The 21,323-nt window shown below is 49.3% G+C and overlaps 1 protein-coding gene across 5 annotated transcripts in view; it reads left to right on the forward strand.

Moving 5' to 3' along the window:
* LOC149358518 (solute carrier organic anion transporter family member 74D-like) overlaps positions 1-21,323 on the forward strand; it is a 199,173-nt gene that overhangs the window by 111,206 nt on the left and 66,644 nt on the right. The window contains exon 1 of one of the 5 annotated variants that reach the window (XM_089570621.1): positions 18,653-18,868. The exons of the other annotated variants lie outside the window; for them this stretch is intronic. The gene's annotated coding sequence lies outside the window, so the exon portion shown is untranslated. Of the gene's footprint in view, positions 1-18,652; positions 18,869-21,323 lie in introns of those variants that run through there. 5 annotated transcript variants of the gene reach the window in all.

Genomic DNA, 21,323 nt, shown 5'->3' on the forward strand with positions numbered 1-21,323 from the left:
TGGTAACCGTCATGTCAATTTTTTTAATTTCCGGCGTTGATCTCTTCTGTGGTGCGACGTTATGCATAACTACATCGGTGATATCATCTTAAAGTTTCGACTGAAGCTTTGAAGGTACACGATTAGCGAGCGGTTCGCATTCCACTGGTTCTCCCCAAGAATTCAGCAGTGTCAAAACGCCGTCGCCGTCGCCTCCGCAGAAACAGCTCCACACATCAGTGTCCAAATACAGCGGTAAGACGCAGCAGAGCCCAACCGCAGAAGTGTGTAAAGCCGCCACGGTGTCTCAGCGGTTATGGCGGTCAGCTGCTGACCCGAAAGACGCGGGTTCGATCCCGGCCGTGGCGGTCACATTTAGATGGAGGCGAAATGCTAGTGGCCCGTGTACTGTGCTATGTCAGTGCACGTTATAGAACCTCAGGTGGCCGAAATTGTCCGGAGCCGTCCACTAAGGCGTTCCTTATAGCCTCAATCGCTTTGGGACTTTAAACTCCATAAACCACTGCAGTGCCCAAAGGCCGTCGTTGGCGTCCCCATCTTCATTTCCCGTCAAAATGTTTGGACACTTGTGCGCCAGGGGATTAGTGCATGCGCAGTGCCTTCTACGGCGTCCGCTTGCGAACTCAGCTGCAAGTAGGCCATGAATATAATTACCAGGTTGTCTGCAGAATAGCTGCTGAATTTTTTTTTTTTCATTTCTCCTGTAGTGTCTTGCCGTGCAAACTTTTAGCGGCGCTTTACGTCCGTACTGTTCGCGCTGTCTGCGACCAATCTTCGTTACGTCATACGCCTAGAGCCTTTGCGCTTTCCAGTCAGACTGGACACACGTCCTTGCTGCACTACGCGGAGCGGCCGGCCTCCATACGACCGGTGTTTACATAAAGGCGCCCGCGCTTGCGCTGGTTTGGTCTGCCACCTCCTCTTGTTTTCCAAGTCTGTGCCCTGTATACAGCAAGTGCCTCTTCGCTGGACGAGGGCGTCCTGCTTCTGCTGCTGCGTCTGTGCGCGGACAGCCAGGCGGCGGTGCCAGACGCCAGCCGGGGAAATACCCTTGCGAGCGACCGACCTTGGTCAGCCATTGCCGCCCTGGCAGCCGACCCGTCGTTCTGCCGCCCGTTGACGGTCGCCCTTCTCCCAGAAATGGCTTCGCAAGGCGCAAGTTAGTTGCGTGCCGTAGCCGCAGAAGGTGCTGCCTCATCTGCTCCCTCAGTCAGGATAGAGAGAACGCTTCGTCTTGCTGTATACGAGTGCTGACCTTGCTCTCGAGGTGTCCGCACCTTCGTTTTTCCACAGACATATACATGTAGTCTGCAGATATATAACAGAGAAAGGCGGGCTAGTTGGTGACCAGCATTAGAATGCACCTTTAAACCGCGCAAAAAGACAGTGGATGAGGTATAAAGCCTGCGCTCTGTCTGGTTGGTTTCTTGATCCCTCGTCTTTTTGCGCGGTTTCAAGACGTAGTCTGTGGGCCTGATTATCTCGGTACATAAGTCTCTATATATGCATATAAGCCTGACATAGTCTTTAAACTGTAGACTGAAATCTGACCATCTTGCACATATAGTAATCTCAGTACTCTATCACGTGATCGTCTAGCACATATCTTACATCTATATGGCTGTCTAGAATCTACCTTATTTACTCGTACGTGGGTTGACCTGTTGTTACCAAATCGTGAACTTCAAACTCTGGGTTCGACCAATACGCGAATCACAGCCAGGGCGAGGCGCAAACCCGGCTGCGAATTCCAAAAAGAACGGGAGAAGGCCGCTAGCGGCGATACCGCAGTTAGTCCTGCGTTCTGGCCGCCTTCAAGCCCTCACAAACTGCAGCAGTTGCTGCCACCGTTGCTGCGCAGATTTTTCACGTGTGCCTTCTTTTAGAGAGCCGCGCAGCTAGAAACTACCTGATATGGCCGATGAGATGAGGACAGAGCCCCACAACGCCGTCACCCCGCCTAGCGCGCGAAAAAACGAAACTTGTTTCAGTCGCTCACCCGCGAGGAGAGTGTGCCATCTTACGTGTGACGGCGTCAACCGTTTTCGATGTCGGCTAAAGTGCATCAGGTGGTGGGAAGTCGGTGTCAGCGACTCTCCGGTGATGAATTTCCCACGGCTCCGCCGCAGCTCCTGTTTGTGGTGCGCGGGGGACTTCGAGCTTCCCTTGGTCGACGGATACGACATTATTTTCCTTTTCTTTTTCGGTTTCCGGAATTCGGGCTTCGGCCTGTACGGCTGTAGTCCATTGGCTAGACGAGACAATAGTTTTTCTGCTTATGTGCGGTTTTGTAGCTACCCGTTGTGTGCCCACGGTAGGTAGACGAACTTGAGCCAGGAGCGCGTGACGGGGGCCTCATTTCGACGACCAACGTTTCGGCAAGAGAACATGCCTTGTGTCGGAAGTCTGGGCCCAGACTCGAAGACAAGTCCTAGCTCTTGTCGAAACGTTGGTCGTCGAAATGAAGCATCCGTCACGCGCTGTTGCTCAAATTTTTGCAAGCCGTTAGGCGTGGAACAGTGTCGTGAGCACAAACTCTCAAGCCCCCCCCCCCCCCCCCCCCCCCCCCCCCCCCCCCCCCCTTCCCCCTCTTTCGCTGTTAACATTCTGGTTGCAGGACACTTCTGTTGCCTTGAGCAAGCCAGGTGCATTGTTGCAAATGAGCGCAAAGCTGTATTACCCTCTTCAGGAGTAATGTCCTCGTTTGCGGCATTGTATTTTATTTCTCACGTTGCATTGCGGTGCACCCGAAATGGGACTCTTTCGGTGCCTTTTTGCGCTTGAGGCAGACTCGGTAAGTGCTAGTCACGAACTTTCCTCGATCGCGTATCGTGATTGAGTGCACACACACGCAAAAATGACTCAGCACGCGCTAACTATTGCCCCCGTTACGAGAACACCTCCCAGGTAATCTCGACTTTCTTTGAAACGAAAAAGAAATAGTGCGTTCATTATGCGAGTAAATACGGTAGTTCAAATCTCGCCCTACGGTACACGCACGTATCGCTGGCGCGCTCTTGGCCCCTTCTTTGCAGTCATATTGCGGCATTGCATTGTTGGCCGGGGCTTCCCTTTGTGCGACTGGCTTCTTTTTCTCTGCTCGTCAGCTGTAGGGAGCAGCTGTCGCCGTCGCTCGGGCGCACTCCCTGGAAAAGAATACGCGGCCAGGTTTCGGCATCCGGGCGCCCCCTCGCTGCGTCCTGCGGCCGCACGAAGAAGTGATTGCGCTGTCGAGAAAGTGCGGGAGACAAACCGTTCCGTGTGCACCGGCGTCGTTGCGAAGTTGCGAGTAGTCCGAAGATCGAAAGAAGTCATTGTTCGAGGTCTTATGTCGATGGCTGTCGTGTAATAAGCGGGAGTTGTGTCGCAGCCTCCTACGTCGCGCGTGACTCATGTTTCGTTACCTCGGGTAACACTTGCTGTTGTGCTATTTGGTCTTCCATGATCTTTGATGAGCCAGCGCAAAAGAACAACTGGCAGGTAGGACGACGCGGACGGGGTATCCGCGGACGGGGTATCCGCGGACGGGGTATCCGCGGACGGGGTATCCGCGGACGGGGTATCCGCGGACGGGGTATCCGCGGACGGGATTACCGCGGACGGGATTACCGCGGACGGGATTACCGCGGACGGGATAGCCGCTGACGGGGTAGCCGCTGACGGGATCGCAGTTCGCTACTTCATTTTAGCTACTCCGCAATCAGCTACACCCCCGGAGGTCTCGCAGGCGTCGTCCACGTGCGGTGATATCATCACTTTGCAAGGTTACATCACTCATTGGCATTGATCACGTGACCTGATAGCACAGTAAACTCGACCATGACCCACTTAACGCCCGACACACAAACTCGTCAGACTGCGTGAAACCCTCTTCAATCCTTCCCCTTTTTTTCTTCCTTTCTTGACGGCTGTGGTAACTATAGGATGTGCTCGCTCTTTGCAAATGTCAAAGCCACAACTAATAGTCGTCACCACTCATCGCTGTAAATTAACCGCGGAGCAGCGCTGCGATGAATTCGAGGTGCAGCTACCTCCGTAACTTTTTCGGCATGGGTAGGTGGCGAAATATAGTGCAGGAGATTTCGCTTTCTTGTAGCTGACCTGCTTCGCTTTATAAAGCGGGCTGCCGTGCCTTCCATTTTCACGCCAGCATGCCTTGAACTTCGCTTATTCACGCGTGCCCAGCTCCGACTCTGCAACCTGTCATCCCGCTGATTAATTGCGGCCGAAGTAACGAGGCGCAGATGCCAACAGCTGGCGAAGTGAAGTTGCAGTGCAACGCTAAAGACAGAAAAGGAAGGTACGGCATATATGTTCGCAGAATTAATAGCCAGCTTCGCACACTCTCGGGGCTCAATATCGAGGCGGTCCATCTTGTTCCATCAATCTTCTTCTACCCTTTCCCGCGTAGGCCCCGTCTCTTTTGGCTGTCCCACCCACGACCGATCACAACTCACATGCACATGTGTTTTAGAACATAGCTAGCAGTTTGGCAAGGAACATTTGGTCGGTATACGGTATAAGGTGTGTCTGTGCCTGCGCCTTTGCCCGCGCGCGTGCGTCCGTGCGCGCCAGCATTCGGAAAGGTGCTATGCACGATGCGTGACAGCGCCTCTAATAATTAATCCCAAATGGCCCTGTTTGTTTACACTATCCGTTCCTTCAGACTTCGTCAAAAAAAAAAAAGGGGGGGGGGGGGGGGGCAGTGCGGTTTTCCTGTAAAAAAAAAAAAAATCTGACTTGAGTCGAATCCTGCTCCCTCCTTTTTAAAATCCGTCCCCAGTGTAGTCTTGATAGAATGCCAAGCTATTTAGGTGAGCTTGGAACGATACGACACAGCAGACCAAGACGGCGGCCTTAATCGAACACGTGGGCTTCTGCGTGAGCTTCCGTTGTGATAGACATCACGAGAGAAGCCTATACGATTATTGCAAGGCAATTGCCTCTCCAACTAATCTCGAATTAAGCGTGTGTCCGCCAACTCGGAACACCCTATGCTCACAAAGTTCCTAGTCTAATCTGCCCACCTGAGGCTCTACAACCGCTTAGATACCTGTTCAGCGCATTACACTCTCAAGTGCATTTTCTCGTTTGAGTAGGCGCGTAGGTCTTGACATGTGACCATCTTTTGATCATCTGATCATCTGGCCAACTTTTGCCTAGCCCGCAGTTGAGACGCTGCAAATGCTAAACCTTTGAGAGATGCCAAAAACACAGCCAGCTGTTACAACGAGAGCACTTATTGACAAAAGTTCGCAGGTTTCGGCGTGTGGTCAACGGCATTATCAACATCCATTGTCCGCGGATCGCGCGACCATCTCGTGCGTTTAGCCGGTGCCTCGCGTTAACTTCGTCGTTAGGAGGTTAGATGATGATGATGAAATACTTTTATTGGTAAAGGGAGGTGTGATTAGACCGACTCTCAAGGGGCCAGTCCTATACAAGTACTAGGTGGAGGTCCCTAGTTTGGGACCCCAGTGGCGTTGGCCGCTGCTCGGGCGCGCTCAACCAGGACCTTTCGGGCCTGCAGGTCAGAGCAGCCGAGCAGGGTCGCCTCCCAGTCCTCCCGGTTTGGGTTGGGGATGGGGGTGGGTGAGTGTGTGGGGGGGAGGGGCAGGCCCACACCATGTGGTAGATGTGCGAAGACTTCTCCGCACAGTGCGGAGAGCTGCCAGAGAAAGAAGGGTCGAAGTGTTTGAGAGCTGCCGGGCACAGCAACAGGCGCGGAGCAGAAGCCGCTCCTCCGCCTTTGAGAGACCTTTACACGGACGGGTATAAAGGCCGTGGCCAGATCGGTACTGCAAAAAAAATGTCTTTGAATGAGTAAGCCGGAGTGAATTCGAGCTCCTGATCTTCGACGCGCGGTTGCAACAATACGGCGCCAAACGCCCTGAAATGCCGCTCAAGATAACAATCAGAAATGACTGCATGACGCGGCATCCTGGGCGCCTGCGCAGTATCAGCCCCAGTAGTTACGGCAAGGCCGCCAGCCGTGACATGGCGCACCAGTCGCGATGCGGAATGGCCTTGGATGCAGTTGAGCTGAGCGTCGCTCCCTGAGCGCTGCACGTATGCGGGAGGCCATACAGAGCCTCACAAAGTTGTCTGCTGGGCTAGTTGGTATAGCGAAGCGAATTTTGAAAGTGCGACTGAAGACAGATAACTAGAGAACTCGACGGGACAAACGCTTGCTCCGTGTAGTTCTATTCTCCTTTTTCTTTACATGCGCTTTCGAAATTCGGTGTGCCATATAGAGCCACAAACGTGCGGCGGGTCCAGCATAGGACGAATGTGCTAGGAACGCTGCCTGCGAACTAGTTGCACGACAAGATGCTGTGCCAAGGGATTTCTGGCACCATGGAATACCCACTGTACCCTTCCCAAAACAAAAACATGACCTTCACAAATGCATGGCAGCAGCATTCGATGTAAATGCACCAACTGCAAAAGCACATGGTGAAAGAGCTAGCGCTGATCTTCCCCATTACCAACAGTGTAATCGCCATTTTTTTTTTATCCATCGCTGTAGTCATTCACAAGCTTATGATACCGGATATGCAATGTGTGTAGGGCATGAATGGACATACTACCGGGGAGCACTGAGCGTACGAATATTTGCCGGGTAGTTCTTGGGGTATACGTTTTCATTTTTTTTTTTGCTTACGGATGCTAATTTCCACGATGCATACATATAGTTTATTTCGTCTCTCCTCCTTTTTATTTTAAATCGCTATACCCATAGCAAAGCTCGGAAGTTGTGACATGAGGGCTCTATGATCGCATAGTAAAGCATGTAGGCTGGACGCGTTTTTGTTATCGTCGTCTTTGTGGCCTCCGTCGCGTTAACAAGCAGAAGCTTATTCGCGTACTTTTTTCAGTGATCTCTTGTGCATTATCGCGGCACTCTGTAACGGCGAGGTCTCCTTATCCAAACTCGGCTAAATATGCGCACGATACAAGTATAGGCGTCGAGTAGACTATCCGGAAGCATTTCCACCGAATAGAAAACCAAAACCGGTCTTTTTTTTTTCTCCCCCCCCCCCCCCCCCCCCCTTTTTTTTTTCTTCAGTTAGGTCTTCTGTAGTCAGGCAGCGTTCGTCCCACGGAGAAAAAAAAACTAAGCACGTCTTTCCATCTGCCCGCACGCGGCGGTGGAGATTTCTGTGGTCTTCGCTGCGTAATCCAATTAAGGCCTCTTTCGCACGCTAGATCGAAATCAATGCACGCGCCGGCAGATAAATATCTCTGCCATCCTTCCTCACGCCAGTTCGGAGTGCCTAGATCTTGGCGCAGTGCCCGACTCTTTAATTAGTGCCATTGCGCGACGCTGCTCTACGGTTTCCCGATGTGCGGCGAAAACGAGTTCTGCGAGCGGGCGGCGTGGAGAGACGTCCGGCTTCCGCCGCTGTGGCGCATCGTACATACATGCAGCGCGGCGGGCTGACTCTCCGCGCTGGGGGCCCCCCAGCTATTCTGGGATCGGGAGAGCGCGCGCGCCTGCGCGGCGTCTCCAACGTTGCGTGCGGCGTGCTCTAAATTAACGGTGGACCGTGGAACGTTGCTTTCGCCGTCGAACGCCGATGCGGTTGCTCCGTTGCGATGCGCCGCCGACAGCCGCCGGAGGAGTTGCCGCTTCGGCGCGGCTTTCTCTTTGCGTTCGTTTCTGTGTTCGTACTTCGTTTGTTCTTGCCTTTGAGTGTGTGAGCGTGGGTTTCTTTGTTGAGATAGAGAGAGCAGGGTTGTGTGAGCGAGGGATACGCGCGCGTATATGCAACTGAATGGACGAACAGATTCATTTCAGTGCGCAGAGAAGGTTCGCAAGCAGTTGTGCGTCCGGCATCTGCGCAACATTGATTTACTGAAGGAAGGACCGTAAATATTAGCGAGAATGAAGCCCCTATATAAGTAAAAAAAAAGTTTCTTCATTGCAACATGCTCGGGCATACAACTAGAAAAGAGCTGCTTGCTGAAGCATGCTTCGGACACCCTAAAATCCCCGATACACTTCTTACGCGAACTTCGCCAGATATACCGTGACATGCATCTTTATCGTAGCAGCTTCTAACTGTCCTCCCGTCTCAACCGCTGGCTCGTTTGCGGTGAAACTGCGGACGGAGCTTGAATATTGCGGTAACTTTTGTATCGCAGTGTGCTTGACGACGAAACTGAAAAGTAGATTAAGTAAAAGCCGCTAGATGGGAATATTTTGTGTCTGTTCGTCCGTGTACGCTTGTGATGCGGAAATGTTGCTTGATCGTCCGGTATTACTCCGCGTTTCCGCCGTGGACAAGCGGTCGCCATCAAGCGCTATAACAGTTTGCGACTTTTAATTTCTTTTCTGTCCCGTCTCCTTGCAGGATTGACTATAAAAAAGAATTTGCCGCTGTTCACGTGTACAGCTTGAGTGAATAAATAGAAGCTTTTCTTCGCTAGTGGGCAGCAATTGTCACATTACAGTGGTCCCAAAGTCACCGATGCATCATCACCACTGGGTCGACGTGGGCCATGCAGTGAAATATTTGCCCAAATGGTCGCCTGTACGGCGTGGATTATGGAGAAATATGGAACAGGCACCGTCTAGAAACCCTGTTCCTTCCCTCCTTACAGAAAAAAGAAATGAAGGAAAAGGTCTACAACCCACATTCTAGTACACTATAACCTTATTAAAGGGACACTGAGGAGAGCTCTATTAATATTTTTTTTTTATAGCAAAATCCGATAGTTCGGCATTTCTTGGCTTTGTTGCCGCTTGGCCGGCAGCGAAAGATATTTATTTCTAAGAAATTTGGATTGGAAGTTGAAAAAGTTTTTCCCGCCGCTCTGATTCAAACTTGGGATTCTCCTATGACGACACAGGACTAAGTGACGTGAAACATGACGTGCACATGACGTAACGCAGACTCCGTGATTTCTGGCGGCCATGCAGTGCGGCCCAGCAGCAGCCGAAAAGAAAGCTACCGCCGGCCGCACGTTGAAGGCATCTATCGGCTATTGCGGCCGTCGCTTCGTTTACGTTTGCCACCGGCGTTTTGCCAGCGTTACAATGGATCCCGTTCTCGAAGTCGTCAACGAAGTTCTCGCAAATAGACACCTTTAGCTGTCACGATATGGTGGGCGGCTAGATGTTTTGATTAGCGCCGAAGTTATAATTAATCGGGCCAACCTGCCCACCACTGCACTCTCCGTAAGTTAGGAGGGGGTGGAGCGACAAACCTCTCCACCCCGCGTGCGGAAGATGAGGTTAGACTGCTGACCGGCGATAGGGGCCACGCCTGATTAGCCGTTGACCGGAGGCATGAGGCGTATAGGCAAGTTTCTTTAGCAACCCTTTTACTTGGGTAAGAACAAGAACAAACGGCTACAAAACAAACCAAGCAATATTGCGAAAATACACAAGCGCGACGCGAACAACAAGCACAAAATCAGACACAAACACACCACGGGGTTAACCCGAGCATCCGCAGGGACATCCCCGCAGGGGGATGATGGTGAGCATGCGTCACCACGGACCCGAGCATCCGCGCTTAGCCGTGCGTGGCATCGCCGTGTCCGGGGAAAAGGGGATCCTGGTGGTTGAGCCGATGCCGAGCGTTTGGACCCTTAAGGCCCCTCGGCGGAGGCAACACACCACTTTGGCCCCAGCTTCCTGTAGACGGCACCTCCGGCCTGACCCGACCGGGGGAAATCGGCAGTCGCCTTTTCCTGTTCTCCTCTCCATCTTTCACTCTCCTATTTCCTTTCTTACAACTTTCCTGTATCCTCCTCTCTTCTTCATTTTTCCTCTTTTTCCTGGCGGCGAGGGTTAACCGTGTGTGACCAACTACCCTGTGTTGAGTCATATTAGGTTATAGTTAAGGTGTACAGCTGGCGTGGGCAGGACTTTCTTTCAAGTTCCTGTCGCGTCCCCTTGTTGGACTCCATGGTGGGTGGCTGGCACCATGACCGAAAAACATTAATTTTTTATGGCTCCCCCCCTTTCCAAACTTGATCGCTCTCTAAAAAGAGTGCGGAACGAAGCAGAGAACTTTTTTTCGAAAAAGAAAGCAACATTTGCCAAATTCCATGTCATCCACAGTGAAGTTCAAGATAAACAGGCCAGAATTCTTTCTCCATTCATGGTATCGAAATGCTTAACAGAAGCTTTGGGCCCCGGCTACAAAGTATCAAAAATGACCAGTGGCGATTTATTACTGGAACTCCGAGAAAATGTCCAAACCACCAAACTCTGTAACATAGTGTCTATTGGGGACACACCTGTCTCCATCACTGCACACCGATCACTCAACACTGTCCGTGGCGTCATCTCAGAAAATGATTTTCTACATCTCACAGAGAAAGAAATGCTGGAAGGACTCTCAGATCAAAATGTCATAGATGTATACCGCATCAAAATCCGCAAGGACAATAAAGAAATAGATACCAAACACCTAGTTCTGACTTTTAACACATCCACATTGCCCGAAACCATCGACGTTGGATACCTCAAAGTAAATGTAAGACACTACATCCCTAACCCCCGAAGGTGCTTTAATTGCCAACGGTTTGGCCACGGATCACAGAGTTGCCGCGGCCGCAAAACTTGCGCGAAATGCGCGTCAAAGGACCACCATTCTGAGGAATGCGACGCAGCTCTACGCTGCGCTAATTGTGAAGGAGACCACGCTGCGTACTCCAGGGCGTGTCCGTCCTGGAAAAAGGAAAAGGAAATCATCACCATTAAGACCAAAGAAAACATTTCATTCAAAGAAGCCAGAAGGCGTTTTGCACTTAACAACACATTCTCCTTCACAGCGAAACCAAACTTCGCTGATGTGGTGCGCAGGGGCATAGCACCACACAGCACTCCGGCACCTGCCGCGGCCAGTTCTACTGCGCCTGTAGCAGGGCCACCCACGCCCCAGGCAGGGACAGCGAAAGCTGCTCTGCCAACTCCAAGCCAGGGAGTGCCGGCCCATGGGTCGACATCCCGCAGGACTTCCCCCCGTCGGGGGAGGCCTGACACAAACACATCCGCGGCTTCCCCGCGGTCTTCCAGCACCTCCAGTGAGGTGATGGAGGTAACTCCCGATCCGCCCGCTTTGCAGCGGCGGAACAGCTCTCTTGAGCGGAAAAAAGGCAGGGCCACCATAACGGCCCCAGAACATAAGTAAACCCCCAATCGTTCATACCCCAAACATAAACATGGCTTTTATAGTTCAGTGGAACTGCCGAGGAATATTGAGAAATTACGATGACATAAAAAATATTTTAGGGTCAATGTCACCCGTAGCCTTATGTCTCCAGGAAACCAATCTAGGTCCACAACATATGAACATCCTGAAGCATTATAAAACTTTTAGACGCGATCGTGAGCAGGCAAATAGACTCTCGGGAGGCGTCGCGATTGTCATACAAAGCGGCGTCCCTGCTCAAGAGATCAGGCTGAAAACAAAACTTGAGGCAGTTGCAGTCAGCATTGTCAGCTACAAAACAATTACAATCTGCTCTGTATATATTCCTCCACATCTCACAATAACAGTCCACGATCTACAAGGCCTCATTGATGAACTTCCAGAACCATATTTAGTAGTCGGGGATTTTAACGCTCACTCCCCTTTTTGGGGAAGTGAGCGCTGTGACTCTAGGGGTCAAATAATCGAAGATTTTATCCTCACAAACAATGTATGTCTTTTAAATACAGGAAAAGCCACCTACTGCTCCCCTGCTTCGGGGAAAATGACCTTTTTAGATTTGTCTTTTAGCTCACCTTCTGTTTTTAATGATTTTAAATGGGATGTCATTGACAACCCATATTGCAGCGATCACCTCCCTGTACTAATCACTTTAACATCCCCACCGGAAATAATCCCTACAAGGCCACGGCGCTGGAAGCTTCACCTCGCCGACTGGTCACTTTTTACAAAAAGTGCCACACTAGAAAATGAATTTTGTGACCACCTCAGCACAGATGAAATTAATGAGAAGTTTACTGAATGCATAATATCGGCCGCAACACTCGCTATACCACAAACAACAGGACTTGCACAAAAGAAGCACAAAGTGTGGTGGACAAAAGAATGCACATTAGCAAAAAAACAACAAAACAAAGCCTGGAGCGCTCTGCGTCGATATCCCACTGCAGAGAACTTACTTACCTTTAAGAAGGCAAAAGCCAGAGCGCGGTATGTGCGAAGGAATGCTGAGAAAACCTCTTGGCAGAAATATGTCTCCTCAATAAACAGCTCAACAACATCAAAGAAAATGTGGGAAAAACTTCGTAAATTTACTGGTGACCATACCTCTTTTACACTTCCTCTCTTGACAGCACCCGGGACACAAACATCTTTAGAAGAACAGGCCAACATTTTGGGCGAGCATTTTGCTGAGATCTCAAACTCATCGAACTACACAAACACATTTCAGAAACACAAAGCAATAGCTGAGAAACAAAGATTCCCATCCGGAGCAGGTATACATGAGGATTACAACCAGCCTCTCACACTACAGGAATTAAAAATAGTATTATCTTCTGGAAAAAAGACAGCACCAGGACCAGACAACGTGCATTACGCTATGCTTGCACATCTCTCCGAGGCTGCTGTACAGGCACTGTTAAAATTCTTTAATAAAATCTGGATAACTGGACATATACCTGACGAGTGGAAAAAAGCAGTCATAATACCTTTTCTCAAACCCGGAAAACCACCAACAAGTCCTAGCAGTTATAGACCAATAGCCCTCACCAGCTGCATTGCTAAATCTTTCGAAAGTGTAATAAACATTAGACTAAACTTCGTACTGGAATCTCGGCAACTACTAGATAAACACCAATGTGGGTTTAAGAAAACATGCTCCACCACAGATCACCTTGTCCGCCTGGAAAACATCATCCGGGAGGCGTTCATCCACAAGCAGCACTGTATTGGGGTCTTCTTCGACTTGGAGAAGGCCTACGATACTACGTGGAAGTTCGGCATCCTCCGTGACCTAGCAGAGCTAGGTATCCGCGGCAGGATGTTGAACTGCTTGAACGACTTCCTGTCTAACCGCACATTCCGAGTCCGCCTAGGAGCAACTCTCTCCATGACTTTCACCCAAGAGAACGGCGTACCCCAGGGGTGCATTCTAAGCACGACACTCTTCATAATAAAAATGAATTCCTTAGCTAAAGAAATACCCAAGTCCATAATGTATTCAGTTTATGTAGATGACCTACAAATAGCATGCACGTCCTCCAGCATATCAACCTGTGAGAGACAAATACAAATCACACTAAATAAACTAGGTTCTTGGGCAGACAAAAATGGATTTAAATTTTCCCCTCAAAAAACAGTAGCTGTTCTTTTCTCATTGCGACGAGGCCTACAGGTCGATCCCAGTCTATACCTGAATCACACTGCGCTACCAATTAAACAAGAACACAAATTTTTAGGCCTAACTTTCGACAAGAAACTCACATTTCTACCACACATTAACAACCTTAAAAAGAAAGCTTCTCAAGCCCTCAATGTCTTAAAAGTGCTCTCACGGAAGCGATGGGGGTCCGATAGAGCAAGCCTTTTACAAATATATCGCTCTCTGGTGCGCTCCAAGCTGGACTACGGGTGCATAGTATATGGCTCGGCAAGAGCATCCTACTTGAAAAGATTAGACCCCATTCATAATCTTGGTCTCCGCCTATCATCTGGAGCATACAGAACATCACCAGTAGCCAGCCTATACGTTGAAACTAATGAGCCCGCTCTTGAGGACCGAAGAATCGCACTAACATGCACATACGTCTTAAAAATCCGTTCTCTTCCGAAACATCTCTGCCATCCAGTTGTCACCAAGTGCCCATCTAAAAGATTATTCATCAACAAACCACATTCTATCAGGCCATTACTACTGCGCTTTGAAGATAAATGTGAAGAGCTAACAGTACTAGATGCCCTACCGAATATTGCACAAAGGAATGAATATTTACCACCATGGTACAGCCTGCCTTCAGTATGTGACTTCACAATGACACATTTAGACAAAAAGCAAACGCCAAACGAGTACATATTACAGGAATTCTTTGCACTACAAGAAACGTATGACACCTACATTGAATTTTATACCGATGGCTCAAAAACAGAAAGTCATGTTGTAAGTGCAGTAATCCAAGAAAAAAATAAACAGATAATGCGACTACCAGAATGCGCATCAGTTTTTACTGCTGAGTGTTATGCCATCTTCATAGCTGTAGAAAAAATAGTAAGAGAGAACATCAAAAATAGCATCATTTACACCGATTCCCTCAGTATGCTCAAAGCACTGCACTCCAGGAATGCTACTGAACCCATAATAGGAAACATCATACATAACATAGTTAAAATCACAAACCAAAAGCACAACATTAAATTCTGCTGGGTTCCTAGCCATGTTGGAATTGTAGGTAATGAGAAAGCAGATGTATGCGCTGCACAAGCCCGGAATGGCCAAATAAAACAAGTGAGCATACCGCACAGGGATTGCTTAAAGTTTATCAACAGTAAACTCAGAAATAAGTGGCAGGCCGCATGGCAAGATCACGTAAACAACAAATTAAATTCTGTGAAACCAATTTTAGGGGAATGGCAATCATGTAGGCATCAAGAACGTTTTACCGAAGTTATTTTATGTCGGCTCCGCATTGGACACACCCACCTCACGCACAACTTTCTGCTAACCAAACAAAACAAACCTCTCTGTGACATGTGTGGTGCTGAACTCACAGTGAACCACATTTTAATTTCATGTATAAAGCTAGAAGAGCTAAGAAAGAAATATTTTACAACATTTTACAGGGAAACCATCCCATTACACCCCATGTTACTTTTAGGTGATCGAGCACTGGTTGACATCTCATGTATTTTTAGGTTTCTCAAGGAAGCAAGCATTTTAAACAAACTCTAAGTATAGAAAGCTTCACCTTTAACAAAAACTCTAACCTTGTGTTTGGCGCATCATAGCCTCAGTTGCTTTTGCGCCATTAAAATCAATATAACTAACTAACTCAGACACAAACACAAACAACTATTAACAAGAAGAAGGAAAACAACAGGGCGAGAACTATACAACAAAGTTACACGATTAAAGCAATATACAAAAGAATAGGACGAGAACAGCGACAGAACAAAGAAAAGAGCAAAGCGAGTGGTGAGAATCGGTGGCTTAGCTGCGTAGTGGCAAGGTCCGGTCGCAGGGAGCGTCGGGCTGCGGAAGCGCGCGGTGCTGATGGGGGGTGCGGATACGGGCGAACTTGGGCCACGGGTTACGCGTCTTCCACGCGTCTTTCGGGGCCGCCGTCGCCGCGCTCTACGCGTCAGACACCGCCTAGGCTCGCTTGCCGACCACTGCCCTGGCTGACCCTACACACGTCGGCACGCACCGAAATCTCTAAACCAACTAACTCGGTCGTGATTTTCCCGCCACCGTGTTCACGTGACAAACAGAAAAAAAAAACAAATAAAAGCAAACGAATCCTCTCGGCCCCGTGCACCAACGATTTACAGATGTTGAGAAGGGGGGAGAAGAAACATGAAGAAGCTGAAGGGGACGCTAAGGAAAGGTATGGTCCTAACGAGGAGCGATGTTAACTTCCCAAGGTTGGGACGGGTGCTAGGGCATTCACCGGCCGCTTCCCGTCCCCCCCTCGTGAAAGCACTCGCTTCCCGGAGATAATCCTGAGGAGGGGGGCGGCGTAGTCTTGACCCCCCCAGCGTCGCGAGGGGTCAACGCCCACGCGGGGGGGAGGCAAAGTCGTCGCCGCTGCGTCACGACATGCCCGCATACTACCTGGCCAGCCGTGGCCAATTTGGTCGGAGAAGAAAAAAGAAAGATAAGACATGCGCGCACTTTGTGACAAGCATACCGTGTACCTTGTTACCGTTAGCGGAATACCGGGAGCCCCCATACTACCCTACCCATACCGCTGTGAGCAGGCGCTGATTGGTCCCAGCGCTGCAGGAGCGCGCGTAGCTGTCGGGTACGTAGCGCCATCTGGCGACGTCAAGGAGATTTGCGCATGCATTTTCTGCGCCTCAGTGATTCGTGGATTCTCGTGTTCTAGTGTTGCTAGAACTATTGGTTCTAGCAACACTGTTTTGTCATATGACGTCAAAATGTACGCAGTGTTTGCGTACATTTTTAATGCAACAAAGACCAATAAATAAATAAAAAAAAAGCTTGTACTTGCGAGTTTGGCCTGTGGCGGCGATACCTGTATTTTGGTTCTTGCTATTTTCTACGTTACAAGAGCTTTGTTGTCAGTATGAATGGCGTTTTTGTAATCAGGAGCAGGGCAGAATGGTGGGCCTGTTGGTATGACATGTCAAGGGAGAAAACCAGCCAAAAAAAGACGGAAACACAAGAAGAGAACGACACAGGACAACGGCTGGACTAACAACTGAATTTTTCATTGAGTACAGACCGCCAAGTAATCACCACGCATGCGCCAAGGCAACACTCAAACATGATCACTCAAATAATCAAATTCTTTTGCCGTTAATGCTATCGATGGTGAGCTGACGCAAGCATCACCATGTTTGGCAATCTGGAAGGCCTCAAAGATTTCACGAGCCTTCCGTGTTTTTCCGCAGCCCAGGATGGTGACATCTGCGAAACGTGGGGAACATTTTCCGGGACATCTACTGCAATGCAGAGCAAGATTACCATCTTCACCAGCGCCGACTTTTGTTCTGTGCTTGCGCAACCTCTCGTTCACACAGTCCCCCGTCTGACCTATATAAAATTTTCCACAGGTCAGCGGAATCTTGTAGATCACTTCGGTCCGGCACTTTGTGTACATAGTTCTATGTTTGGTCGTGCAACGCTTCTTATTTCCGCCAGGCATAATTCGTGCGCAAAGACCTGAAAGCTTAACTGGCGCAGAAAACACCAAATTGACCCCCTGGCGCTCGGCGACTTTCTTAACATTGTGCGCCACTTTGTGCAAATAAGGCATGACTTGCACTTTTTTCCCTTTGTCAGTTGCATCATTGTTTCCCTTCTTGGCCATGCCATTCATCTCCTTTAATACGGATTCAGCGACCGCTCTCAACATTTCTCCTGGGAAGCCTGCATCAGATAGACGTTGGGCTTGCGTAGTGACACTGGTTGACACGGTGTGGCAGCAACTTTTTTTCACGGCGTTATGGAAACAAGCCTTGGCAATACCTCGCTTGACTAGTTTAGAGTGGTTAGAGTCAAAGGGTAGCAGCCCCTTTTTTGTTCTTGGTGAGTACATCCAGCACTCATGGCCTTTTCCAGAAAAGGTTAGCAACAAGTCTAAAAAACGGATGGAATTGTTAGTGGCTAGTTCGTGAGTAAACTTCAAATGGGATGAGCAGCAGTGATTACTTGGCGGTCTGTACTCAATGAAAAATTCAGTTGTTAGTCCAGCCGTTGTCCTGTGTCGTTCTCTTCTTGTGTTTCCGTCTTTTTTTTGGCTGGTTTTCTCCCTTGACATGTTTTGTAATCAGGAGCTGGTATTCTGTCGATGCAAGTCAACTTCAATTTCTCCTCAGTGTCCCTTTAAGGCCTGACGCCTGTAGTTGCGGCTCGATTATCTGCGAGCTTGGTCTCAGCTCAAACGAGCGCCCTAACAGATGGAGATGTACAGGGAGCTCTGATATTAAGGGGAACATAGTTTGATCGTTCAGTTAATGATTTCACCATAATTATTCGTGACAAGCACACGTTTACTTATTTTCTAAGTAGTTTTCCTCTTGGCGTATAATTCCAAAAGTCATTTTAAACTTTCGGACAGCTATAACCAGAAAATTTTTCTATTTGTACTAACCGGCTGTTCTCTTTCGTATTGGAAGGGCCTGTACACTCGGCAGTTATAAAGTTTACGGGATGCAAATATGCAGGAAAGAATTTGTTTCGGCGGAGTCTCGCAATTAAGCCACTCGCCTGAGACGCCTGCAAGTCCTGAATATGCTCCATGCAGTACCAGTACCGTGCAGGCCACCGGGTCGCGAAGCAGCGCTACAATGCATCTATTCCCAAGCACGCGCCTGCCGTAAACATTGGCTGTCACGTCATTCACTCTTGATCGGGAGGGCAGTATGCCCACGTGCATTGAATGAAACAGCTGCTAGCACAACTACGCGCTTGTGTACATGGCTATACAATTATTCCAGTTCCTGTCCGCGATATTGGGAAGCCTTTTTCGTCGGTAATAAAAATTTGATTGATTGATTGATTGATTGATTGATTGATTGATTGATTGATTGATTTAAAAAAAAATGGCCGTGAGACACGCCGTGTCGGAGCACCTCGGACTAATTTCGACCGCCTGAATATCTTTAACATTCATCGAAATCCTTCATACCACCCGCGAGCTCCTGCTAAGCCAAGCGCCGTAATCTCTGTTAGTTTAAGTGCGAATGAACACGCGCCAACAGCGGACTTAACTGCCGCGCATTTCTCAGCTGTGTGCGGCTACGAAGAAACCAGTAGCGCGCTGGGTTGCGTAGGCGCCAAACTTGTCGCTCTGCGCTCTGTTCTTTCTCGTTCTTCTCGCTCGACCGCCTCGCTCGGATCCGTTGGCGCTTTCCCTCCTCCTTTTCCCCCTCTCGTCTCTTTCTTTCTTCTGCTCGCCCGCGTGCATTTGGAGGCTCTCGTCGTTGTCCCTTCCTGTTTCCAGCCGCATCCATCGCGCGCGAGACCCTCGGGCGCCTTGACATTTGCGCGCCCAGCGCGTATGCGTATGTATGCGTCACATTGGAGGAGGTGTAGCGAAACTCTCGCCAGGCAACGGGAAGGGCGTACGTCGGCTGCTGCTGTCTGCTTCGCGTCTTGCTTCACAGCGCCGGCCACGTTGGCGAGAACGAGCGTCGGCTTCCTTTTGTTCCCGGTCGCCCGGCTGCCGCGGAAGGTGTGTTTTTTTTTTCTTCCTTATTATTTCTCACGTACGCTCTATGGTGCGGTGTCCGATTGTGCAATCCCCCCCCCCCCCCTCCCCCCCCCTCCTTTTTTTTTTCTGACGCGTTTCTCTCTCCCCTCTTGTTTCGCCATCGCGTGATCTATATAGGCAGCTTTGACACATTGAATTCGCTTTCGTTGTTGCTGCACATTGCGTTGTGAGCAAAATATGATATCTCCTATGCTCCACTATAAGATTACATGTGCCCTTGAGAAAGGCCGAGTACCGTAATTTCCTGTGTACTGTCCGCACGCGGTGTATTTACAGTCCGCAGGACTCAATTTTGGCAGTTTTTTTTTTTTTTCGGGGTTGTTGCCAAGTTTGGCAGCGATGGCGGTGAGGCAGAGCATATTTCACTCCCGTGTATGAGACCCGCGATTCGAATGCCAGTGCCGCTGAAATTCGCCTCCGGATAAAAAAAACAAACAAACAGGATTTGCCTGCAGCAGTCATGCTGGTATAGTACTCAGCTACCACCTCCTTATACGAGTACACCAGTCGACGCTCGGCCCTTAGTCACCAGCGGCTGCAGTTGACCAGTGCGGTGGTTGGCCAGCGGAGAGTGCTAAAAATATCTGGATCCGGACAGGCCGCCATTGGAAACTGAGTCTGGCATCGTTTAGCGCTAGCATTTTATCAAGTGAGGCTAGCCTAGCAGTGCTGTTGGAGGAGGTTGCGAGAATTACATTGGCTGTCGTAAGTATTAGTGAAGTAAGGAGGATTTTTGAGACATGATGAGATGAGTGTCTAAGAGTAGGCACGTTCTATAGGTTGTCGCGATTTACCGGACAGGCAGAAACCAGGCATATGACTACTGGTCATTAATTATATATGTGACAACATCGATGGATCCTTCACTATTAACGAGAGGATGGCAGTTTTTGTGATTAGCCTAAATAAGAGTTGCGAGATCGCGGGTTGTACACAGCCCGCTTGAGCTCCGACATCCAGTCATGTCTAGATTGTTGAAAAGTTCCACGAAAGCGTAAAATCGGCAGTGAGCAAGGTAATAACGCAGTACACTGGGCTGATGGCGACTTCACTGCCGAGGTAGGCAAGAAGTGGGCAGATGAGCAGGGTGGGGAGTGTGGGCAGAGTCCTTGAAACACTCTGGTGTGGCACAGGTTCTATTAGAATAGCAGAGGGGAGCTATGAGTACAATTCGCAGAGTGAAATAGCTTACGAATCATGAATGCTTTCATCCGCGCAAGCAGGATAATCGGAAGTGTACTTGCAAGAGCCCGAACGGCGAGACTAAAAATGAAATAGATTTATGATGTGCGGTCATCCCGGCATCATGAAGTATATGGAAGTCCTAAGGAAGGGGAGGTACGTGTGGAGGCATTGAAATGGTGGTCCTAGATTGGCTTAGACTTGGATAGTGAGCGGAAGAAACGAGTGCGAAAGAAGCACAGAAACGAGTTGGCGGTTGGTGGGAAATTTGACGATTTCAGGACCACGCTAGGGAGCAGATATTCTGCCTTAACAGAGGACAGCGACCTTACTGTTCTGTAGCGGTGAATGATTACCTCACAAATATAATTTCAGAATGCACAGTACAGTGGGTAGCTAGACTGCATGCCAGCAAGCTCTCTCAGGAGGCGAGGGACGTGATTAAGTCAGCGCTTGAAAGCTTCTGACCATATAGATAGGATATAGAACTGGCATGACTGTGAAAGATAGCTAGTAAGCACAGTGTAAACGATATAAGGTCATATAAATATTATGGAGAGAATCGAGCTGGCTGTTAGGAAGGTAGCGTAAAAGCGGTCAAGAGGTAATTAGGTGTGGGCGAAATCAGATGTACACCCTATGAGAGCAATGTCATTACCATTACGAATACGTAGTTAAAGTAGTCGAAGAATTCAACTCAGGACTGTATAACAGTGGCCGATATAATCAAGATGCTAGTAACTAAGCCGTCGGTTTTGAGGATCTGAACATTCGAGAGGTAACGAAAGAAGTAAAAAAAAAAAAGGTTTGCAGCAATGCAAAGCTGACAAGCGGCAGGCAAGTATCGACTACAGGTTTGTTGAAGGACGGAGAAGGCCTTATGCCTGCAAACCTTGCCACCCTGTATACGCAATGCCTCAACTTCTAGGATGCCTGAAATTGGGAAGAACGCTGACATCTTAACCCGTAAGAAAAGGGATGTCAGTGTCACTAGCTACCCTCCAAGACCGCGTAATTACTTCAGCCTGCGAATCTGTACGCGCAGAGCTTCCTGTGGGTGGTTACTTGGTCATATGTAATGACCTCGTGGCCCCTTGACCTCCACGACCCCCTGAAACTTCGTAATTACATTAGGACGTCGTCTTATCCGCGCCGAGCTTCCTGCGGAAGTTTACTCGAGGGTAAGCCATGGATAAACATTTGCATTCGTGGGAGAAGGGTTAAAAAGAAAAGG

The sequence above is a fragment of the Amblyomma mixtum genome, chromosome 2 (assembly GCF_055824585.1).
Source record: "Amblyomma mixtum isolate Tamu chromosome 2, ASM5582458v1, whole genome shotgun sequence".
NCBI classification, from domain to species: domain Eukaryota; kingdom Metazoa; phylum Arthropoda; class Arachnida; order Ixodida; family Ixodidae; genus Amblyomma; species Amblyomma mixtum.